The 24787-nt window shown below is 49.4% G+C and overlaps 1 protein-coding gene across 3 annotated transcripts in view; it reads left to right on the top strand.

Annotated features, from left to right (window-relative positions):
- Positions 1 to 24787, top strand: part of LOC139750975 (ELAV-like protein 1) — a 252264-nt gene that overhangs the window by 65000 nt on the left and 162477 nt on the right. For all 3 annotated transcript variants that reach the window (XM_071665959.1, XM_071665960.1, XM_071665957.1), the window contains exon 2: positions 5156 to 5297. The gene's annotated coding sequence lies outside the window, so the exon portion shown is untranslated. The remainder of the gene's footprint in view (positions 1 to 5155; positions 5298 to 24787) is intronic.

Raw genomic sequence — 24787 nt, 5'->3', positions numbered from 1 at the left:
GTTGTCTGCTTTTACAGGCATGTTTGATCTGTTGCCTGCAGACGTGTCTGGTCTGTTGTTTGGCGTGTGCTCCTGTCTCGTCTGTTGCCTGCTGTGTGCAAGGGGTGTGTTGTGTCTGGTCTGTTGTGTTTCGCTCTGCTTTTGAGCCGTAGTTTGGGCACCACAGTGCTGTATAGCACATTGGCCTCTCGTGAGGTAACTGAGTGAGACATGGAGTCAATTGGTAGTTGCTGGTAAGGAGACGTGGCTTGCCTGGCCAGTTGGTCTAGTTGCAGGTTAGGGATGGCATTAACCTTTCCCCTTGGGTTATTATAATGCAAGGCGGGTGCGAAGGCCAATATGGCTCTTATTGTGTTATCAACCGAAGAATGTTCACGTTGCTTCTTGTGTTCAATAGTAGTGCTCGATCCGGTAGCCAGGTGTTGGGAAGTAGAGAGCGTAGCTAACAACGTAGAGAACATCAGGCTATTGTTTAGGGCGGCAGTGAGCGCGTCAGTCTGTGCCGGTATGAGCCTTTAACCCAGAGGCGGGAGTTTAAGACGCGTGAACATTCTGGTACAAGTTGTGGGGGACTGGATGATGGCTTGTCAACAGATTGAGGTGCCGTGTATTACTCCATGCCACTCGATGAGATGCACTTCTGGTGTATTCGGGGGCATTGTCAGCGGCGCCATTATAGATGGTTTATGATGCTCTGGAAGGAGTGAGGGCGCGATTGGGGTGGAGGTGGGGAACCAGACGGACGCAGGTGTTGACATACAGGAAACTGGGAAGCAGGGAGTCCGATGGTTGTGAAGTTTGAAAGGGTAAATGCCACGGCCCCCTCGCGCTCGAGTGCCTCCACGATTGACTCCGAGACAAGAACCTTTGAATGGTAGATCAGCGTAGGTTTCGTGGGGGGTGGGAGGTTATGGAGGCCTGGAGACGGGCGAGTGTTGTGATGAGGTGCTTTCTGGACTTCGCGTGACGAGGCTGGAGCTGGTGCGTCGTGTGTGTTGGGTCCTGGTGACTCCTCCCGAGTCAAGGAAAGCTTCAGCCCGGTGGGGGGGTCACGAGGAAGCCTGCCGCTCCCTGGGATTTAGAAGAAAGTCCCTTGTCCCTTAGGGATCAGAGGGAAGCCTAAGGGATCTGTAGGAAGTCCTAGTCCCTTAGGGATCAGAAGGAAGCCTCAACCCTTACAGTTCAGAAGGAAACTTTTACCCTTTTGAAACTAGTATGACCACGGGGGGGGAGCCTCTACCCGTGTGTATTCTGAAGGGCGCGCGAAAAGTTGAAGAAAACCTGGGCCGTTGAGAAACCCTGGGATGATCCGGTGATTATGAGAAAATGACCCAGTTTCCTCACCTTGCTGATGTAGCGCCAACGTTCGTCCCGGAGGCGATCAGGGTCCTGTACTGCGTCATGAGCCTAGCTTGCTGGATGGTGGTGGTGTTAAACCTTCTCCCATCATGTCCTCTTGGTCCACCAGCTGCCACAGTGTTTCCTCTTGGTCCACCAGCTGCCTTCACCGTGGGGTCTCTCTTGGTTTTCGTTTCTGTCACTCCTGCCGTCTTAAAGTTACTGTTGCTTCGTTATTGACTGAATCCTCGTCGTCAGACCACAGCCTGACGCATAGTTAAGGTTGTTAGGGCGACGAGCTTGGTTGTTGACTGCATCGCCTCGCCGGTTCATAGCTCGATGCCTAGTTTAAGGTAGTTAGGGTAGCAGGCCTGGTTGCTGCGTGGACTGGAGTGTATGTTAAGATTGCAAGGCCGGTGGCTGTTGGTGGCTGGTGCGGTAGGGTCACGGTGGCTGTTGGTCGCTGGTGTGGTAGGGACACGGTGGCTGTTGGTCGCTGGTGTGGTAGGGTCACGGTGGCTGTTGGTCGCTGGTATGGTAGGGTCACGGTGGCTGTTGGTCGCTGGTGCGGTAGGGACACGGTGGCTGTTGGTCGCTGGTGCGGTAGGGACACGGTGGCTGTTGGTCGCTGGTGCGGTAGGGACACGGTGGCTGTTGGTCGCTGGTGCGGTAGGGACACGGTGGCTGTTGGTGGCTGGTGCGGTAGGGACACGGTGGCTGTTGGTCGCTGGTGCGGTAGGGTCACGGTGGCTGTTGGTCGCTGGTGTGGTAGGGACACGGTGGCTGTTGGTCGCTGGTGCGGTAGGGACACGGTGGCTGTTGGTCGCTGGTGCTGCTGCAGCGGTAGGGACACGGTGGCTCGTTCCGCAGCCAGATCGATAGTAATTTTTAGTGGTTAATTGAAAGGTGTGGAGCGGGTAATGCTGTACATGTGTGGCGGGTGGTGGATATATTGAGCGAATATCAGGCTGGGATAGGTCGTTAGCGGGAGTCGTGTGTGTTGCAGTACACACACACACACACACACACACACACACACACACACGAACGTGTCTGGCTTATTGCTTACGTTGTTCTGAGGTGAAGCTTTGAGCTCATCAGGCACTCGCAAGTTTATATGATGTTTATGGTCATATGTACGTCATTATACGGTCCGGTATATATATGTATGTATGTATGTATGTATGTTGTGTGGTGAGCTTGTTACCATGGAGACGGTGGTTGGCGTCACGTGTGGTGCCGCAGCCTGGCCGCAGCCTGGCCACTGCCCTGCCGCACGCAACGTTAAACCCGAACATCAATTTCATATTAAACCTCTGGTTGGGGGATGGAGTACGGGTGGTGGGGAATTGTAGTTTAAACTGGTTTCTCGGCCTTGGCACAGTCTCTTGTCTTACATATATATATATATATTTTTTGGGGGGTTTGATGTGATATATTAAAAGCTTTTTGACTTGTTTGGTGTGTGGACTGCCGAAGCATTTAGGTAATGTTTTACCCAAGAGTCTCCTCCTTGACAGACTAGGCTGGCGAGTGGAGTGTGTGTGTGTGTGTGTGTGTGTGTGTGTGTGTGTGTACTTGCAGTACGTTCCTGTGGTCCTCACATTGATAACCATCGGAATGTCTGGAATATTATGTCGTATTATTAGAGTTTTGTTGTCATGCGCCGAACCACAGCCCGAGGCTTGGCCACTGCTGTTTGTGCCGTCCCAAAGCCCGAGGCTTGTAGCGCACTTTAACATGACGGAGCTGCATGACCAGCGGGTATATATATATATATATATATATATATATATATATATATATATATATATATATATATATATATATGACGGGACTAGATGAATGTTATCAGTACCTTAAGAAATAAAGTTAACTCCCCTTCCATATCGGCCAGTGTGTCGTGGAGGATCAGGTCGTCGCACTATGGTGCCAGTTTGGGATTTACTGGCGGGTTGTAGTTGTGTAGGGTTATGGCCGGCGTCCGCCAAGGAAATATTACTTTTTTTTTTTTTTTAAGTCATACTTTGCTGTACCTTTCTTTGGTACCTCCCCCTTGTACTTTGTATTCCTGGGAAGTTTTTGGATATTGGGTCTCGAGAAAATATATTACTTTTGTGTTACTTTATATTCTTTGAGGTTATGGCTGGTGACCCCCGTGTTGAAAATATTACTTTTCCAAAGGAAAAGTTTCTTCTCGGTCCTCTGTGTTCGGTCGCTTCCTCTCCTCTCTGCTCCGGCCAGGATGCTGGTGTAGTGAACAACACAGATGCAGTTCATGTGGTCAGTAGACGAAGCTCTTGGTGTCGTATACATGCTCGTTCGTTGCCTGTAGGACGTGCTTAACCACGTGTACTGACAACACGTGGTCAGGGAATCGGGCCTCATTGTCTGGTTACTGAGGCCAGGCCTGAAAGGCGATATCTGTTTAATACCTGGATTTTTTTTTTTTTTGTAGTGCTGTTGAAATGTCTCATTAAAGGTGCTGAAAGAACAATTTGCATAGTGACTTGATGTGGGAGTGACCTTTTAAGTGCAGGGTTATATATATATATATATATATATATATATATATATATATATATATATATATATATATATATAAAACGTTCCGTATTTGTCGAACCGTGGAAGGTGTTGATGAAGTTATCTTCTGTTGGCTCTGGTGACGTCAGTGTGTGGGAAGCAATGACGCTGTAATTGTCGATACACTCGCTGTATATAGCCGGCCATCTTATGAGACGAACCCCGTACTGCGTGTGTGTGTGTGTGGGTGTGGACCATCGTCCCGTCTGGCCCTCACACGCCACACTTCCGAGTCGCTCCTTGCCTAAGCTATCTCGAGATGTTAACTATCCCATGTACACTAGTCTTGTGAGCTGTGACAGTCATGTTCACTCCGTTGTGAGCTGTGACGGGTTATGTACACCTCCGTTGAGCTGTGTCGTCAGTCATACACGCTCCTCTAGTGAGCTGGGACATTGTTTACTTCCCTTGTCAGCTGCCTTCTCATGTTCTCTGCTGTAACAGTCATGTGTGTACACGTTGGTTGTGATCTTTTGACAGTCACTGACACTTCTCTTGTGAGCTGTGACGAAAAGGCGTTACGACCTTTGACTACGACTTTGAGTACCCTTGAGCACGACGTTACGACCTTTTCGCCCGACGTTACGACCCTTGAGCTCGACGACACCATCCTTGGTTGTACTCATGTCGTAAGGGTCGTACATTACTAATGTACTCAAGGATCGTAACGCAGAGATCAAGGGTCGTGGCACCGTTGTACTTTTAGGTCGTACCACCGTTTTTTGGAGTAGTGGGTGCAGACGTTGCTCACACGACCAACTGGAGTTGTGGCCAAGAAGGTTGTGTTTGTGTTTTTCAAGTACGATAATAATTTGAGCATTGTTACTGAGAACACGATGTACGCTTCTGAAAAGGTGGTTTGTATCAATCGCTTAGTAAACGACAATGTTTGTGTAATGACTCAAGGGAAACGTTTAATGAGCATTGAATGTTTTTTTTTTGTAAGGTATACGGGAACTGGCACTGAAACTATATATTTAAGAGAAACGTTTTATGATATTTTAACATTTATCTGTCCAGAATGAAGGTGCAGTGGTTCAGATGAATCATACAGTATGTGGTGTCATGTTGAAGGGGAACCTTTTCCAAGTTTTTTGAATGTTTGTGGATGAAAAATGTAGAGTCGGCGTGTATCATGAATGGTTAGTGTGGCACACAAGGTCTGGTGGATGTGTGGTCAAAGGTCAACGCCTTTCCTTTTATTTAAATGTCGTCGTTGTTTTCTCTTCAGATCGTAAGGACGGCAACTCTTTGACACCAACAGCACCACCACCGCAGCACCTTGCCAGCACCCACAGCAAGCACATCCACAAGGACCCCACCAACAGAGGCCGTGGTAGGGGGCGTCAACGGGGAGGACCCAGTGCAAACGTGTAAGTATACACAGGACGTGTTAGAAACCAGTCACCCACGCTGGCATGTTGTGGTAGGGGGGCCAGCAGGGCTACCCAGTGGCATGTTGCATTCTTGTTAACGATCGTTGTCAAAGGTGGTTCAGCTGCCTCATCCCCAAAGTGGAAAGCCCAACTTAGTAGAGTGGATCAACACGGTCGCCTCACTCGATGGTTGAGATGTGGGGGGGTTATGGGTGCCTCCGAAACCATCCAAAGGTAAGGGGTTACTTGAGAAGAAGAAATGTTTACCCTCCTTGACCACGGTGGTACCAACCCCTTCAATATGACCTGACCTGACCTGACCTTTAAAGGTCAGGACTTAGGTCAGGGCTGGGGAGTTGTGCCGTCGTGCTCACAGGGGGGAGTCGAGATTCACTTATAGTACTGATGCACTGGATGGCATTTACCTGTTGCTGTTCAGAGCCGTCTGACGCAGTGCTCAGATGTTAATAGGTTGTTGGCCCAGGGAAGTCCGTAATGCCTACACCGTTTACTACCTTCATTGACTGGAACAAAGATGGAATTCCATGTTGTTCGCATAGGTTCATCATGATGCGAACGAGATTCTTTCGCCTCTAAGTAGGTAAGTGAATAATTTCTCTCTCTTTTTGTGTAGAAAAACTAATATTCAGGGAAACTTTTTTGAGTTGTTTGGTCGGGTGGTCCACTTGTGGTTGTGTGTGATGTACGAGCAGTTCACTTCCAAGCTTTGGATATACAAATTGAGGGTTGGAAGGCATTTAAGAACCAATTTCCTTCACGTACGTTTTGAAAGTGGTGGCTACAGTTATTTTTTTGTGTTTATTTACGATTTACGAGAGTACTTAGCGAGGGAGGGGGAGTAGCGAGGTTTACGACCGGTCCCGTGGGGGTAAAGGATGCTCTCTCTCTCTACCCTCTTGGTTTGCCCAATGCTAATGATCCCATTACGCTGCAGTGTATTGCTTTGAGTTGGCCTATAAAGAGAGAATAATAGGGTGGAATTGGCCGGACAAGCCAAGTGAATTGGCTATGAAAGCCTCCAGAACCCCAGGTCCCTGGAAAGTGGTAGCTGCTGGGAATCCTTCGGCGACTGTAGAGCGGCCCCACAATGCTTGGCTAGGACCCCCTAGTGTGGTCAGGTGACTGGTGGCCTAGCACCCATGGTGTGGTCAGGGGGAACACTGGGTGACTGGTAGCCTAGCACCCATGGTGTGGTCAGGGGGAACACTGGGTGACTGGTGGCTTAGCACCCATGGTGTGGTCAGGGGTGATCATCTCACACCACCATTGACAGTTAAATTAGCATTGAACACCTTTTACATGTTTTTTTTTTCCTACCTCGCGGGAAATAATGTAATATCACCGTGTTCAATACTGGTCCTTATTTAGCTATCTCCCGCTGCCCTGAAAGCTGCTGAATAGAAATAGAAATAGAGCGCGATGCAAAACGAACCGGGGCGATGCAGCTGAGGGTGGAGGTAGGTATCGGCCGGGGTTAATACGTTGCATTATGTGGGTGGCCAGCCTCGCCATATTATTATATTCCCATGAGCTAAAACCATGGGTTCTGCGCGGTGTGACGGATCCGCATCGCATCGCCACGTTCTATGGAGAGAGGAACGTCTTTTGGGAAGATGGCTTGGAAAGAGGTTTTTTTTTTGAAGAGGTCATTTGAAGATTGTCTTTTTTTTCAGGGCAGGGTGGACCACTGGCCTCCCTTTCTCCCCTCTTCCCCCTCCTATGGAGACAAGGCCCAGTGCATGGTATAAATCGTGTCATTATCGGCCATCTACCATTACTGGCCCAATTATCTCGGGGGTGGGGGGGGCAACAAAATGCTGTCCCGTTGTGTCTAGGGAGCAGCAACCTAATTGCAGGGACAGTCGTTCCTGCTGGTCTCCTCTCGTGGCTCAGCGTGAGAGCACTGCCTCCCAGCAGCCCTGTGTGTGTGTGTGTGTGTGTGTGTGTGTGTGTGTGAGCGCGCGTGCGCGCACTAATGGATATATGCACTTCCTGTTGCAGTTGATGATTACAAGTGTTGTAGAGTGGACATGTAATTTATGTAACTCAGAATATTATGTATGCGATAGGCGTTAATGGGATAGATAGCTCAGCATCCCTCTGCACCATGATGGGATCTTTAATGGGATAGATAGTTTAGCGTCCCTCTGCTCCATGTTGGGATCTTTAATGGGATAGATAGTTTAGTCCTGCGCCGTGATAGGATCTTTAATGGGATAGATAGCTCAGCGTCCCTCCGCACCATGATAGGATCTTTAATGGGATAGATAGTTCACCGTCCCTCTGCACCATGATGGGATCTTTAATGGGATAGATAGTTTCAGCGACAGCGTCCCTCTGCGCCGTGATGGGATATTGAGATGTTTGCCGGAAAGCAGTTGGTGGCGCCTTCATAGTCTGGCCGGAGATGTGGGCATGTGACAGTGAGGAGATGCTGTTGTCCAAAGGTTCAACATACAACTTGACTGTGAGGCTGAAGGTTCAACATACAACTTGACTGTGAGGCTGAAGGTTCAACATACAACTTGCCTGTGAGGCTGAAGGTTCAACATACTTGATTGTGAGGTTGAAGGTTCAACATACAACTTGCCTGTGAGGCTGAAGGTTCAACATACAACTTGCCTGTGAGGCTGAAGGTTCAACATACAACTTGACTGTGAGGCTGAAGGTTCAACATACAACTTGATTGTGAGGTTGAAGGTTCAACATACAACTTGACTCTTATAGTGCCAGTGGTGTTTGCCTTGTCCCGGAGAAACGTCTTCACGGAATCATTTCGTAAGTTTAACAAATGCTGTCATGAAATTTTTTCCCATGAATATGGTCTGTATTTATCAGCAGTCTCTGGCGGGCGTAGGAGGCGAGCCTGTCTCGGGGAATTGGGAATTGCCCCTCCTCGCCTGCCTGCTTGGGTCTGCGGAATCCCAGATTTGCATAATTCTTACGATAGGTACGTGGCTTTATGGACGAGAACCATTCTATGTAGTAGATTGGAATGTATCTCGTGATGGTAAACAAACAGGGTAGCGGACAGTGGGGAACAGACCACTGGATCCAATTGGGAAGATGACGATGAGATAAGGGAGGGTGATTGCGTACTCTCTGTGTCATTTGCCCTGGATCGTGCTGGCGTGGTTGTGTGTGGGGAGCGAGGTTCAGTCAAGGGTTCCGTGATGGGTATTGCAGGACGACCGGGGGGGAAGCACCATTGCCATGTAATAACTGGGCGAGGACTTGAGAAATTCCTTTTTTTTTTTCTCTAGTACACATTATCTCGTCTCTCTCTCTCTCTCTCTCTCTCTCTCTCTCTCTCTCTCTCTCTCTCTCTCTCTCTCTCTCTCTCTTTGGACACGTTCTTCTTTTAGCGGGTTAGCTGGGGAGGACGACTGTATTTGCTGGGACCTTTATGCTTACACCGTCGGTGTCGCATCCCAGTCATGGTGACCATCGGATTACACTTTTTCAGCCTCGGAGAGTTACAAATCAATTTGCATATTAGGTTTTTTTTTTTTTTCGAGATTTGTCTCTTGAGGAAGGTTGGATGATGGCGAGTCCAGCTGTGTTACATGTATGTACTGGGGCACAGAGAGAGAGAGAGAGAGAGAGAGAGAGAGAGAGAGAGAGAGAGAGAGAGAGAGAGAGAGAGAGAGGAAGAAAGAGAGGGGGAAGAAAGAGAGAGAGAGAGAGAGAGAGAGAGAGAGAGAGAGAGAGAGAGAGAGAGAGAGAGAGAGAGAGAGAGAGAGAGAGAATGTCATTGCTTATAATATTTGTTTCTTATAAATTCATCGTATCATACCTACGTCTGACACTCTAGGAGGAACATCAGGCAATGCTAGTTATTATTTTTTTTTCTCCCCTTCACTATCCAGCATGGCAGGAGCATGACTATGGCCCAGTCTGAGCCATGTCGACCGCAAAGGGTTGATTAAAGAGTACGTCGACAGTGGGAGGTTTAATTTGAGTTCCTCGGGTGATCGCAGACGCCCGCCCAGTCTTTGAAAAGGGAAACCTTACTGGAGGAGGAGGAGGGAAGAATGAATGAGAGTTGCCCTGGTGATCCTCTCCAGACTTGTCAGATACCCCTATCCCCACTCTGCTCCCTCAGTACCTCCATCTGCTTTCTTCCCGCATATCCCCTTCTCCCCTGTTCTCCCATACCTCCCCCAAGGTACTCTTGGCACCCAGGAACAAACACGGAACGCCCGTCATGCCGGCCACATATATATTTTTTTTTCCCCTGTAGCTTTGCTGGACCTGTTGATGCATTACTTGTTTACCCCGTGAAGGCCGGTTGAACCGGTTTGTATGCTGTCGAAAGAGAACCAGTAAAAGCGTTAGTTTTCGGTGGATGTTACTCTGGCTGCAGCAAAGGCTCATGAGAATTCCATGCATATATCTATCATGTAGCGTGTGTGTGTGTGTGTGTGTGTGTGTGTGTGTGTCTGTTCCTGGAGCACAGGTGGGTCAAGAGGGCTCCAGCAGCCCCCACATACCTGTCCTGAACAGGTGAATCAGGTCACCTGTCGTTGATGGAGGAGAGAAGGGAGCGAGGGAGTGGGTGGACCGTTCGGTTGTGGAAGGTGGAGGTCTAGTAGTGGGGCGGTTGGGGTCCACGTGGGAATAGGGAGGAGAGTAATGGGCGGGTCAGTAGCGTGAGGGGCGGGGAACGTTCTGTTCCACGGTCCTTGTGGGAGGTTAGGCTAGCATACACACACACACACACACACACGGCCAATAATACACCTTTAGGGCCTCGCTACCCTTAAGAGACACCCCCCCCCTAAGATAATGAGGCCCCTGAGACTCGTCCGTAGCCAGTCATCGACTCGTGACTGTTGATAGCCAACCCTCTACTTCGTGTACTGTGCCTCGTCTTGTGCTGGCGACTGGTTGCGATTGCACAGACGCCTCTCCCAAGTCGCCCCATAGCTCCTCTGGATCACTTGCTGGTGGGCTGTACACCACTAGTAAAGGGGAGAGAGGGAAACCTAGAGATCGTGTCCAGTCTACTGATTTTGTTGATGTTGACGTTAGCTGAGGTAGATCTGTTCTTTTAACGGTATGGACGAGTTTGGGTTGGCTCGATGCGGCATTGTAGTTGAGCCGTGACACTGGGACGAGTGTGTTTGGGTGGCAGGAGGTCACGGCGGCGAGGAGGTAGCTGTAGCTTCACATGGAAGTGCTGGACGAGGTCCAGATGATGGCCGGCTGGAGTGGGGAAGCACCAGGGTGTTGTTGACCCCCATCTTGATGCCTGTTGTAAGAGGGACCGAGGATGATCTAGCTGTGGTCTTTTGCATATCTCCCAGTGGTCCCTGTTGTGTGTGTGTGTGTGTGTGTGTGTGTGTGTGTGGGATAAAGATGAAGGCCAGACAGGAGAGACGTAAAGGCGAGTTTAAGAAGACCGAAAGTTGTGTTAGACGTTCACCAGTTCAGGTGCTGGGAGGGGAGAGGTAGTCCATGTCTCACCAGAGTCGACGAAGAATGTAGAAACGATAGCCGGAGGACACTTGATGATGGTGCTGACGCGTTCTTTCCAGCATAGTTCGTTCATCACTGTGACATTAAGTTGGGTGGACTGAACTGCTGGATGGGGATGAGGCTGGGTGAGGTAGTAAAATGGGTTTGGATGTGGTTGAGAGAGCTAGAAAGGTTAACGTACACGACTAGACCTTTTGGTGTGGTTGATATGGTCGTGTGCGCTTTTAGCGATGGGTCGAGACGCCAGCTACCACTGTGGAAGGGAGGTGGGTACAGATGGAAGAGGTGTTACCAGCGCTTACATCAGCGACCGGGTCGGGGTCGTCTGTGTACTACCGTGATGCAGGCGTACACGTCCGGCCTCCGCTGATAAGGGCGTGGACACGGGGGAGTGTTTGGCCACGCCGAGGGCGCGTGCAGGTGAGTTTTAAAGGCTTCACGCGAGAACAGCGTTTTCCAGGTATAACTTCTCCGGCAACTTTGTGGTTATGTTGTCAAAAGTGTCTCATACGGAAACTCAAGCAGTGGCAGTTTTTGAGCTGAAACTTGGATTACATAAATACAAAGTCAGGAAAGTGCAGCTTGCGTGACGACCGTCTCTCTCTCTCTCTCTCTCTCTCTCTCTCTCTCTCTCTCTCTCTCTCTCTCTCTCTCTCTCTCTCTCTCTCTCTCTCTCTCTCTCGGGCTGTTATGAGGTAGGGTTTCAGTTTCTGATGTAACACATGACATCATATTTGATTGTCGCGTTTCCGACGTCATTGGACTTCATATTTGACGTATGGCTTAGTTCACCATCGTGCAGCTTTACTGACAATGTCCTTTAAGCACCATCATGACAGAATGAGCATTGAGGGCTAAATAGATGCCTTATTACCCGTCAAGGACTTTTAACCTCGTATAACTCATGTATCGGGAATGGTTCGTCCTCCCCTCGACCCGACCACACGTGTACTCCTCACAACTTCCACTGAAACTATCGACCTGAGCTACTCCATATTTATACTCGCGAAAATATTGACCCTCCACCCGATGTGCCATTGTTTTCGCCCTTTTTTCTTTTTGTCCCTCGTTTACGTAGTAGCTACTTGAACGGAACCTTTCGCACTGTTCTGTGGAGCTGTTTCTGAGGTGAACCATCTCATAGATTTTACAGCTTTGTTATCGACGTGTGTGTGTGTGGTGTGTGTGTGTGTGTGTGTGTGTGTGTGTGTCTGGTAAGGCTGGTGTCTACCCATCTCTGCGACCTTAATTGGTCGCATCTTTATGACAGCATTTTGTCTGGGAAGCGCACACCACTCCGTGTAATTCTGGGACTCATCATCTGTGATGGATGATAGGCGCGTCCAGCACTTGCTCGTTGGCCTCATTTTCATAATTACTGAACAGCAGCCGCTGATTACCCTCCACGCCGTCGTGCGCGGCGCCCCCCGTCCCTCCCTCGCGTACAGAAGTACTCGCGACCTGAGCAGATGCATCGTGGCCCAAGAGACAGACGCACAGACACACACTTTTGTTTCTACGTTTGCCAGTGGTTTAAGTTGGAACATACGTGTCCTCTGTGTTCACTTGGACTGTCCTCATGGTTTTGTGTGTCTGTCGTGCCATATTTTTTTTGTTCTGTGTGTGTGTGTGTGAACCGTTTCATGATACACTTGTCAAGACAAAAAAAAAAAAAAAAAAGGTGTCTTCGTGTGAGAATGTGTGAATGTTAATACCTTGAAACATTTGCCCGTGTCCACTGGCCACCCGACCTAACCCGCTCGCCCGCTCGCTCGCGACAGGTGTGTCTAAGCAAGAAAATTTATGAACATTATTTTTGTCATTGTTGTGGAGGTAGGAATGAGGGAGGGGAGGGTGTGTTGGGGGGGAGATGGCGAGGCGTTAGAAGCTTATGACGGGTGATTGTATCGTACCGGCATTGATTGTACTACCCACCCAGATCGGTGTGTGTGTGTGTGCCTGTGTGCCTGTGTGTGTGCCTGTGTGCTGTGCCTGTGTGTGTGTGTGTCACCCACCAGCAGCAGCAGCAGGTTAAAGTTGCACAAGTGTTGGCCCGCTGGTGGTGGTTGGTTGGTTGGTCACCAGGCCATCGTTATGCAGCCTTTGTGTTGTGCTACAGCCTAGGTTGTGGGCGGGGGGAGTCCTCCAGCCAGCGAAGGCCTTCCAAGAGGAGGCAGGAGAGGAAGAGGGGGACCCAGACAGAAGTGGACCTTGCTCGTCTATATATAGAGGGGGTTTAACTCCTTTTTTGTTTTCGAGGTTTCTAATTATGGAATGCTTTCAGTGGATTGCTACAGCAGGGGTGTGCTGATCAACACACACACACACACACACACACACACACACACACACACACACACCCGGTGTTTAGGATATACGTGTACAGGACTCCGTTGTCTGTACACTCACACTCAAAGATATGTCTCCTCAGCTGAATATTTGATCTCTTTCATCGAATGTATTTGTCTGTGCATGCGAGTATGTCGGTAAATGTAGCCGGAGATACGTACAGCAGCTGCTGTTGTGGATAGATATTATCTGTACGTTGGAAAATATTGCCTTGTAAACTGGAAAATATTGTCTGTACAGTGAAAGATATTGTGTACAGTGAAAGATATTGTCTATCGTCTGCACAGTGGAAGATATTGTCTGTACAGTGAAGAATATTGTCTGTACAGTGGAATATTGCCTGTGCGTTGGGAAATATTGTTTGCACGGTAGGAAATATCGGCAGTGCAGTGGAAGATATTCTCAGTACAGTGGAAGATAATGTGTCTTTACAGTGGCATATAAAGCCCAGGTGTCAGATGGCTGTTGTCTCGTGTAATTTGCAGTGCATTGGTCCCGTGATTTTCCCCGCTGTGATTTATGGTTTGAATAGAACTATTTCCACTTCATATCTACCTCTCTCTCTCTCTCTCTCTCTCTCTCTCTCTCTCTCTCTCTCTCTCTCTCTCTCTCCTCTCTCTCTCTCTCTCTCTCTCTCCTCTCTCTCTCTCTCTCTCTCTCTCTCTCTCTCTCTCTCTCTCTCTCTCTCTCTCTATATATATATATATATATATATATATATATATATATATATATATATCCGCACACAAACACAGGTAGTAGATAGCAGGCAACCGCCAACTAGGAGGTTACTACTTCCTGGGTATCGCGAGGGTTAATTAACGTCGGCGGAGCAGAGGCAGCACTTCGGTGGATTTCAAGTTCCCTCTCTTAGCTTTAGGATAGGTTTTGGGTCACACTTTCACGTGGGTTGCTGACGCCCAGTCCACAGCCACGCACGTGTTCGCCATTTTGCGTGCCACATTCGACAGTATTGTATAACTCACACGCGACTCGCTCAACTGGATTTCCTTGCTGTTAGTCCTACGCTCTGGCCGTGTCAGAGGGCAAAAAAAAAAAGAAAAAAAAGAAAAGAAAATCTCGCCATAGGGGAAAGAAATCTAAAGATATGGGACTCGACAAAGCGTAAAACTGTGTTCACCTCCATAGTGTACAGGTAAGTCGTTAGTGACACACAAAAAAGATTGTAAATAGCATTGGGTGACCAGAAAACCAGTATGTTTACGACTGTCTGGGGTGACTACTAGGAGACCATAGACGTGTCGGTGTGTATGTAGCGGGTTCAGCCTCGGTGTGTTGGCCGTAGAAGACACCTGCACAGGTGCCTCTGCTCTGGTAGTTTGCCTTGCCCGCTCGAAATGAATATTTAAATAGGCATGGGTGGTATATTGTGGAGTGTGTGTGTGTGTGCGTATACCTGTTAAGGTTCCTGTATCAAGATTGGAGTGGTTTGATACTGTGTGCGGGTGTTTGTCACATGAATTTATACATAACATACACTAATGTATTTTGTTACAGTGTTTTGTTGATATGTATTGTTCAGGTGTTGTACGTATGTCCAGTATTATGTAAGTTAGCTGTGTATTTTATGGTTGATACATGATTTATTAGAGGATCCATATTTGTGTGTCTGGTCATTTGATGTATATTATGTCATGTTTTATGTATGTGTGTTTCCTAATTCAGTTACATAATTGTGTTATCGTCTGTGGACGAAAAAGAAAAAGAGTCGAGAATATTGCTGTGGATCAGGAAATTTGGTGGAGTTTGTAATGTGATTGCGAGATGTTTATAGGTAAAAAACTGTGTGAAAATACGTATAATTTTGAAACATGATTTTGCAGATAGAATTTTCCGTTTAGAAATGATAGGAACACATGTATATAGGTGAAGGAAAATGTTGCCATCACTGTTCATAGATCCAAACACACACACACACACACACACACACACAGCAATCAGTGTTCATGGATCCACACACACACACACACACACACACACACACACACACACACACACACACACACACACACCTGATGTGCGCCAGTGTAAGTACCATGTAAAGGCCCGCGTGGGTTGAATGTGGACTATGTTGGAGCTCCCCAGGGAAGACCCATATGTGGCTTGGTTCCTACGTAGACTTGGTCTTCAACCCCGCTGGTGATGAACAGTGTACCGACATGGTCTTTCTTAATGTTTACACCTAATAGATGATGGTAGTTTAGAACATGATTATATTTCTTTTTTCCTCATAATTCATTTATCGAGAATGTTTTATGAATGTTTTAAGCTCATGCTTTCTTCATAAAGATACGAGAATGAGGCCAAGGGCTGCTCGAGGTGGAGCATCTATTGTCTTTTGTGCAGTCCAGTTCCTGAGTAGTTTCACCTACTTGTACTTTAAGGTCAGACCTGGTGGGCTCCACGCTAGGCCGGGTGTAGCTGGGGGGGTGTCCAACTCCGTGATATTCTGGGAGAGTGTGCACCTCCGTAATAACTGCTGCAATAAACATTGTGATCGGGCCGAGCCTATTGGGACGTTACAAGCGATAAATCAGCGTAATGATCGCCTATCGACATTAAGGGAATGATAATTTTGTCCTCTGTGTGTGGAACCTTAACGTATTTGCGTTGTGGCCAGAAATTTGTGGAATTGATGCTCTGGTCTCGAGAAGTGTGATATGGATATGCCTTCATTGTCCTGCAGAATCGCTGGTTGTATGTTTTTTTTTTCTCGTGTCGTCGAGTTTGCAAGTATGTATGTTTTTTAGGGGCGCGTTGCAACATGGGGCGCGTTGCAACATGGGGCGCGTTGCAACTTGGGGCGCGTTGCAACTTGGGGCGCGTTGCAGTATCGGGTGTGTGGCTACTGCCGGGGACTGAATGATTCATTCGCTTCAGCGTCTGTCGGTACGGTCTTCCATGTACACTTGTTTTGCGCCTTGTGAACGATCTGTCGGTGGTGGTCCGTCAGCAGGTATTGGTCTGAGCTGAGGTACACACAGACAACACACGATCTGTCGGAGGTGGTCTGTTAACAGGCATTGGTCTGAGCTTAGGTACACACAGATACACGATCTGTCGGAGGTGGTCTGTTAACAGGCACACTGGTCCTGAGCTCAGGCTACACAAGACACCGACCTCTTTCTCTTTATCACCTGTGGGGTACGTTGAATGACGTGGCCGTTGCTTAGACTTGCGGGAGACTTCGTGTGTCCCCTTCGTAAAGTGTGAGAAGGTTGTGTTCGTAGTCCAGGCTGAGGCTAATCGTTATTGGTCATTGCGTGTTGACGTTATTGGATGGCTGGAGGAAAGGGTATTACGCCGCCTGGGGGAGCTGTGATATGCCTCATGTACGGCGGCTTTTTCTCGTTTTTTTTTTTTTTTTTTGTATCAGTTGTGTGATGGATTACGACCGGTGGATGGACGAGGTGTATTGGTAGACGTGTCTGGGAGACACCTGTCCCAGACCTACCCTAGGTTTGCTTTTAATGCTTGTGATGTGTTGGGTCTCGTCACTATGGCTTAGTAAGGGTCGTGCTGGAGGCGACCGGTGGATGGACGAGGTGTTTTGGTAGATGTGTCTGGGAGACACCTGTCCCAGACCTACCCTAGGTTTGCTTTTAATGCTTGTGATGAGTTAGGTCTCGTCACTATGGCTTAGTAAGGGTCGTGCTGGAGGGGGGGATGAAGAAGCCATATGTGAGAGCAATGCTCCGGGGCATGACGAAGATTATGCCAGGTGGCGAGGAGGAGCGCATGACCATCATGCCTCGAGGAAATCACGGGAAGAAAGTTGGGTAAAAGATGGTCATTTGATTTAGGAAAGATGCGGTCTTGGGGAGGGGACGGTGTGTGTGTGTGTGTGTGTGTGTGTGTGTGTCTGTGTGTGTGTGTGTGTGTGTGCGTGCGTGTGTGTATCTAGTTCTTAAGTTCCCTTCTCGAGGTGTTCAGCCCGTCCCGTGTCATGGGTGGACTTGAATGACATCTTGCCCGAATTATCACAGTTTCTAATTGCACCTTAAGAAAGTACATCACGGGTTGTTTACAGTTTGTACTCGTCCTTTCGATGTATTATTGTGTTCTTAATGCATACCTTCTGGAGTGTTTGATATTTAAGATTTTCTTAGTTTGATGGTAGGGTAGACTCTTGTATATGATCATTCTGTGCTTCTTGTATGATCAACTGATGTATCGAGACTTAGTACTGTGGATTGTGTTAGATTATTTCACAGACTAGGGTAAGGCGTGTGTGTGTGTGTGTGTGTGTGTGTGCGTGTGCGTGTGTGTCCATGAAAAATCATGATGGTTGTATTGAGAATTCTTGAAGAATATGTGGTTCACATTAAGTTAAAGTTTACTTAATAAAATTTATTGTCGGGGGTAAAAGGTTTTCCTTGTTGAGACTGTAACTTTTCATGATACTGCCTTTGGCTAATGCATGTAATAAAAGAAGGATCTGCTTTAAAGTCTAATTTTTTTTTACCCTGGAAAAATTTACACAGTTCTTACATTTTTCAAAAATTTTCTTGATCCCCTTTTTATTTTCAGCTTATTTTTAACATGTTTTAGCCTGGGAAAGTGCGGAGAACACGCCCGTAATTTTAGTTTTTTTTTGTGTGATTTTTTTTATTTCACCGTTCAGTCATGTGACTCGTAGGATAATTTTGATCCTCAAAGACGCGCGCCCCGTGGGAGGGGTTGTCGGTCTTCTGTACATTAAGTTATGATGTGGGACCTGGACGTGCTACGATGGTTGTAGGCGGATCCCATGGAATGGTAGGGGTGGAACTGGTGGTGGTGGTGGTGGTGAAGGTAGTGTATCAAGGTATGTAGCTTTCAGGTACACAGGTCCCCCCTCCCTCCCAAGTGTGTATACATACGCGCTCGCCCTCGTCTAATGTCTCTCTCTCTCTCTCTCTCTCTCTCTCTCTCTCTCTCTCTCTCTCTCTCTCTCTCTCTCTCTCAGAGGTCCGTAAATGATTTACAGATCGGTGTCATTGCCATACCACCTGAGCACACTTAAGACTTGTTTGACCCGGGCGTCGTGTGAGGGCGTCGTGGGAGGGAGGGTGTACGACCGACGTGGACACGGGGGAAGGTCTCACGGTGCAGGAGACTTGCGGGATCTGTCGTGCCATTGAAGGTGTAGAGTGAGCATGTGTGGTGATGAATGGGGCACGTGTGACGCTGCAGCTGCCGATACTCTGCTCTCCCCACACTCCACCCTCCCTCTCCACTCCTAACCTTACCCCCTTCCTTCTCCCTCTCCCTCCCGCTGCCCCTCCCGCAGTCCATTGATTACGTCAACCCGGGCTCCCACTTCAATTATTGATTACTTCTCGGGCGTCCACGGTGGAGTTTTAAAATCACAGTCCATGGTCTTTGTGTTGCTGTTCCTCCCCCTCCCCAACCCCCCCAGCCCAGGGCCGTCCTCCCTCCCTCCCTCCCTCCCTCCAGCTGTTTAGGTTTGAAATCTGTATGAATTATTAGTCTTTATGCCTCCAGACGTGTATTGTGGCTTGCTGCGTCCCTCTCTCTCTCTCTCTCTCTCTCTCTCTCTCGGCACAGGCCTCTTGTGGTCTGCTTCATATTGGCGCAACGAGAGAGAGAGAGAGAGAGAGAGAGAGAGAGAGAGAGAGAGAGAGAGAGAGAGAGAGAGAGAGAGAGAGAGAGAGAGAGAGAGAAGCTTGTGGTAAGGGGGTATAGGTTGGATGGGTTGGGGGGGGGGGTTGAGATGGCTGTGGTGGTGGGGGGGGGGATTTTTAGGAAAGGATCTAAGGTCTTCTGACATGAGGTTGGGTCCTTTTTTCTCTTCTGTAGAAGTGTATATTGTAGGATTGTAGTGGTGCTGTAGGAGAAGGATAAATTCTTGTGATCGTATTGTTTTGTAGATCATGTCAGAGAGAGGCGTACGCACGCGCGCGAACACACACACTCTCTCTCTCTCTCTCTCTCTCTCTCTCTCTCTCTCTCTCTCTCAGTTCTTGTCCCAGTACCCACGTCGTATCATAATCCTGTGGTGATTCTGGACAGTGGTGTTGATAACATCGTGAGCGTGTTATTCTCTCGTATAACGAAAATACAACGAACCGTAGGGGGACGGGGGTAGTGGCAAAGGGGGGGATCGGGGTGGGTTGGGGTGAGGTGGGTGAGGGGGGGTGGGAGAGCGGGGGCTTGTCATGGAGGGAGGTCTGGTAGGGGACGTCTGGATGGGGTTAGTGGTCCAGTGAACGACGTCGAGATGGGAAGGGGAGGATTTTGGCTCCGCAGGGAGCGGCATCTACCTGGGAGGGAGGAGGGGGGAGGGTTCAAGATGGGGGTTTTGGCCTTAGGGGGGAAGAGGGGGTTTAGATGTGGGTCTGTTTTTTTTTTTCCCCTTTTTCATTTAGCCTCGTACCAGACGCCCCAGATGACTTTTTGTTCCGGTAGTCGACGTACAGACGGGCCGTGGTGATGGTGGTGGTGGGAGACTTCCAGGCTGGGTTACAGTTATCGCGGGGCATCTCAATGAATTTGAACCCTGCAGGAGACGGTGTAGATGGGATCATCTTGCCTCCGGAAGGGAAGTCTGTATGGGCCGTAGATCCATTTTTGGTAGGGTAGAGGTGGAAGTTTTTGTGTAATAAGGGGTTATGTCACAGTTTTACCTTTAAAGGCGGCCCCCCCCTCGCCCCCCCCGATTTTGAGGGACCTTCAGTTGTTAGTAAAGGATTTCTTTTGATGTTAAATCCCGCACTGGGGTTGAAAGCGGGTCTTGAAATCCAATTTGACCGGGGGCTTTACCGCGGGTGAGGTTACAGACCGGAGGCTGCCGCTGCTCCTGCTGGTTCACAGGCCGGTCAGTGTGATGCTGAAGCCAGGTTCCTCCTCCGGCAGGGTGGGTGGCTACCCCCGCCGCTGACGCTCCTGACGGCTGCCCGGGCCCCGTGAATGGTGTAGTGACGGTCGCTAGCGCGGAGGTTCTGGCAGGCAGCGAGAAGACTCGTGAGCCACACACGGGACTTCAGCAGCAGTCAGAGTACGACTGCGAGGAGTCTGGCGGTGTCTGCGGTGCGGGTAGTGACCGCGATAGAAAGGCGGAGACGCGTCCGTGTGAGGAAGAGGATTAAGGAAGGTTTGAAGTGTTCTTGGGGTGGAGATGGAGATGGAGAGGGACGATTGGTGGGGGTAGAGGATGATCAGAGAGGACGATTGGGGGAGTAGGGGAACGATCGAAGAGAGCAGAGGAGGAGAGGCGGTTAGGAGGGTGGTTGAATGAGATGGGAGATCCATGACCCCGCGGTCAGTTCAAAGTGTAGGAGATCCATGACCCCTCAAAGGTCAGCTCAAAGTGTTGGAGATCCATGACCCCTCAAAGGTCAGATCAAGTTGTAGGAGATCCATGACCCCTCAAAGGTCAGATCAAGGTGCCAGGTTATCGTACCCATGGATCGTAGGGTCGTGCTCAAGGGCACGGCCGGCAAGGGTGGTGTATGGTTTGACCTCAGTGTTGTGAGGTACCATCCCTGTGTCCACCAGGACTCAACGCTGCAACCCCCGCCCTGGGCAAGGCTTGGCTTATGGTCTCCCCCTGGGTCGCCTGGGCTGGGCTAGGCTGGGGGGGCGCTGGCTCATGTGAGGAGAGAGACACGGCAGCACATGATTATCTGTTTAATTTATTTAATGCTTTATCCCTCTTGTCTGATCAATTTATTGATATTTGTGTGTAATTAATCCTGCTACTTCCGGTCTGTGAGGGGTTTGTCCCAGTATTCCCCCCTCCCCCCCCTTCTCTCTCTCTGTGGACCTGCCTGACACGAGCAGCATTTGTCCATCTCCCCCAGAATGAAATTTCATTTTTCTTTATCAGCCGCTTCCCGCGTTAGCGAGGGAGCGTCAAAAACCGACAGAGAAAAGGCCATATTCGCCCGTACACCCATTCCTTGACGTCGTGCGTAATGCACGGAAACCACAGCTCCCCATCGTATTTACGGAGTTCTCGTACTGGAAATGATTTGCGAATTGTGATGTACGTCGGGGTGATGAGTACATCGTAGAGGACTGGGACATCGTGTAACGAGGTAGTTGCCGTTGATATTAATGATGGCGGTGTATGATGATGATAGTATACATAGTATACAGGACCTCACTGGGCTGTTCTAGCGGGACACGGTGGGCCTGGGAGGACAACGAGAGTGGCACTGGGCATCACATTGTGGCGAGAACACGAGTCATTGATTCACATCGTCCGACTACTCTGGTGGGACAACTTGTGTGTGTAAAGAAACTTAGTTCTGCATTCCGCGTTGAGGAGGTGAGTCGGTGGCAGCCATCAGAGGTGGTCGCTGTGTACTCTCATGGGCGGGCGGGAGGGAGGGAGGGAGGTGGTGTGTGGGTGTGTGTGTTCACGCCAGCAGAGGAATGAATGGCCTCTTTTTTTAAGGCGAGTGACCTCCCCAGGCAGGTACCAGTTTAGCATGTTGGTGACGGGATACATTAGGTTGATACCCTGTAGCATGCGTAGGATCTCCATCGATCCGGGAGGGAGAGACATTAATTCCTGCAGACTTTTTTATTTTACAACCTCGCGGGAATATTCGTTTTTTAAGATTCGCCCAGCCTTATATATCCAGGCCTGGGGCCGTCGCCCCCGCCCCCCTCGGCTCCAGACTTGCTCTGCCGATGACTGTGCTGGTTTGCAATGCATAGTTGTTGGTTTTTTTTTTTTTGCCGTACTTGGTCGTGGCCTGGTAATCTGCAGTCACGCAAGGACCAACGCCTGTGTGATGCATGTGTCGAGTAATGCTTCCCTGCAAGTGAACGGATTGACGTAATTTCTTTTTGTCTTCTTCTTCTTGATCGTCTCCCGACAGACGCTTGGGGTATGAAGATGAGGCTAGTGTACTGGACCTACCGGGAGAGCTGCTGGTGTTTTACTTATGAACACTGAATTGATCGTGCGAAACCCGAGAGGGAGTTTAAAGGGCATAAAGTTTACCACTGCGGTAGCCACTTAAATGAACGTAATGTGTGTGTGTGTATGTTTGTGTGTGTGTGTATGGAATAAATTACTGTGGTGTGTGTGTGTGTGTGTGTGTGTGTGTGTGTGTGTGTGTGCGAGGGAAGGTGTTGTGTCGGGTGCAGCTGCTGCTGGTGCAAGGGTTCCTGATCAATAAGTTGCAGGCTTTGCCCGGTAATTTGACGGGTATTCCATGGCTCGCGCCGCCACTGTCTACTGTGTCCGTACGTCGGGTTCATCCCTTTGTTAACCTTGCGGTGTAGAAGGGTGCTCTTCCCCCGGTGTTGGGCTTAAAGTGGGATGTGGGGGTAATTTTGGGGAGTGGGCTGGGTTGACAGGGCCGGGATTTGATTGTTGGTGGCGGAGGCGATCGCCACGGTAGTTAAAACGACCCCTTTGTGCACAAGGGTTCGATCCCTGGGTGTGATGACGACGTGGCCTTCTAGAGGGTCGTACCCGTCGTGTGGAAAGGCGTCACCGACGTGGTCACGGGTGGTTAAGAGGTTGAGGTGTATGATGAGTCATGACGTGGAATGACGTGTGTGACAAGTCTGTTGCGCTTTCCTGTGTGTGACGTGGGAATCGACGTTGCTCGGAGTAACGCTGATAGACATGCTCTGGTAACGGAATACGTGGACCAGCTCATGTGTAGAGGTGGTCCACCGACCTCTATAGTGGCAAGAGGTGGACCGCCTGCCTCTTGTGGCAAGAAGAGGACCGCCTGCCTCTTGTGGCAAGAAGAGGACCGCCTGCCTCTTGTGGCAAGAAGAGGACCGCCTGCCTCTTGTGGCAAGAAGAGGACCGCCTGCCTCTTGTGGCAAGAAGAGGACCGCCTGCCTCTTGTGGCAAGAAGAGGACCGCCTGCCTCTTGTGGCAAGAAGAGGACCGCCTGCCTCTTGTGGCAAGAAGAGGACCGCCTGCCTCTTGTGGCAAGAGGTGGACCGCCTGCCTCGTGTGGCAAGAGATGGACCGCATGCTTCTTGTGGCAAGAGATGGACTGCATGCTTCTTGTGGCAAGAGGTGGACCGCATGCCTCTAATGGCAAGAGGTGGACCGCCTGCCTCCTGTGGCAAGAGGTGGACCGTCTGCTTCACCACAGACAACAGCATTTAGCCTCCCTCCCTCCCTCCCTTCCCAAGGTAGTCGGGTCCAACGAGAAGCCCCAAACCTGGGAGCGGGATTTCTGCACACCTGCTGTGACCACCACACATTGTGGCCTTGTGTGGTGGAGCAGTCAGTGCCGCCCTGTAGCTCACGGCCGCTTCTGAAACACTGCCACACCTGCAAATGTTCAGGCTCGTCTCACACACACACACACACACACACACACACACACACACACACACACACACACACACACACACTGTAATTACCTATCTGTGTTGTACTGGGTGGGAGTTCTACACTAATGGGGCTCTTATCTCTTGAACACCCGCCCACTATCATACGTTTTAAACTTTTGTCTAGGTGTCCGCATTATCCATTTCGTAAATCAGTCTTAGTCCGCTCGTCCGCTACCCTGATACCGTAAAAGTACTTCTTTACGTCCTTGCTAACGATTGTCTTGCCTGGTCTTACACTATGATGACCTCTGGTTGTTCGGCCCTTGCATCTTAAGAAGGCCTGTTTACATCATGAGGCTGGTTTGAAAGCTTCATAGGCTATGATCAGGTCACCTCTCACTCCTCTCTCCTCTAGGGTGGGTAGATTTTGATGTCGACCAGCTTTTTCCTGTAGCATATCTCTTTTTAATTCTAGTTTTATTCCTCAGGACCTGCTTTTATAGTTCCTTGTGTCTTGATGTTCATTGACCAACTATGAGAAACGTGTTTCACCTCATACCTAAAGTAGGATGTGTGAACAGCTTGTTGAATCAACTTCCCTGTACATATAATTGAATACTTTTATGTTAATAGAGACACCCTTGTTTCCCTTATTCTTCTCCATAATGTGGGACTCCGGCGACAAGTGTGTGTGTGTGTGTATGTGTGTCAGAGGCACACAGCGACTTGTGATAGGTGGGAATGGTGGCGGCCGGGGCCGTTCGTTCGTGTGTCTGTGTGTGTGTCTGTCCACACAATAGACATTACACCGGTGCCGCTCGATAGTTCAACAGCCCACCTTCCTCCCTCCGCCTCTCTCTCTCTCTCTCTCTCTCTCTCTCTCTCTCTCTCTCTCTCTCTCTCTCTCTCCATCCTTCACGTATATCCTGCTATCCTTCCTCTTCCTGTGTTTGTGGTTGTAGTACCCTCGTGTCCTGGAGGATTAAGTCCGTCCGTAAAATTATAATGATCGGCGTTATACAACCTGTATTGATCTCGTTCGGAGAAATCCCCTCGCTTCGGGGACTCTGTGTGTGTGTGTGTGTGTGTGTGTGTGTGTGTTGTAGTCGCTATACCACATGGTGGAGTGTGTGGCTTCCGTATAGATGCCAGCGTAGGTCCGACCCTGGGTTGGTGTAGGCGGGGTGACGTTTGTGGGTGTCGTGTGTTCCTGTGTAAGGGGTAGAGGCAGGTAGGGTGTGTCGCGTGTGACTGCTTTGGTTAATTCTTGATCACGACGGTACGACCCCTCGAGGCACGACGCCTGCGAAACGAGGGGCCGTGGCGTCGTACCGGAAGGGTTAATATTTGCA

This window comes from Panulirus ornatus, chromosome 10, assembly GCF_036320965.1.
Source record: "Panulirus ornatus isolate Po-2019 chromosome 10, ASM3632096v1, whole genome shotgun sequence".
Lineage (NCBI taxonomy): Eukaryota > Metazoa > Arthropoda > Malacostraca > Decapoda > Palinuridae > Panulirus > Panulirus ornatus.
The sequence above is the reverse complement of the archived record's forward strand: the minus strand, read 5'-3'. Positions and strand labels throughout refer to the sequence as shown.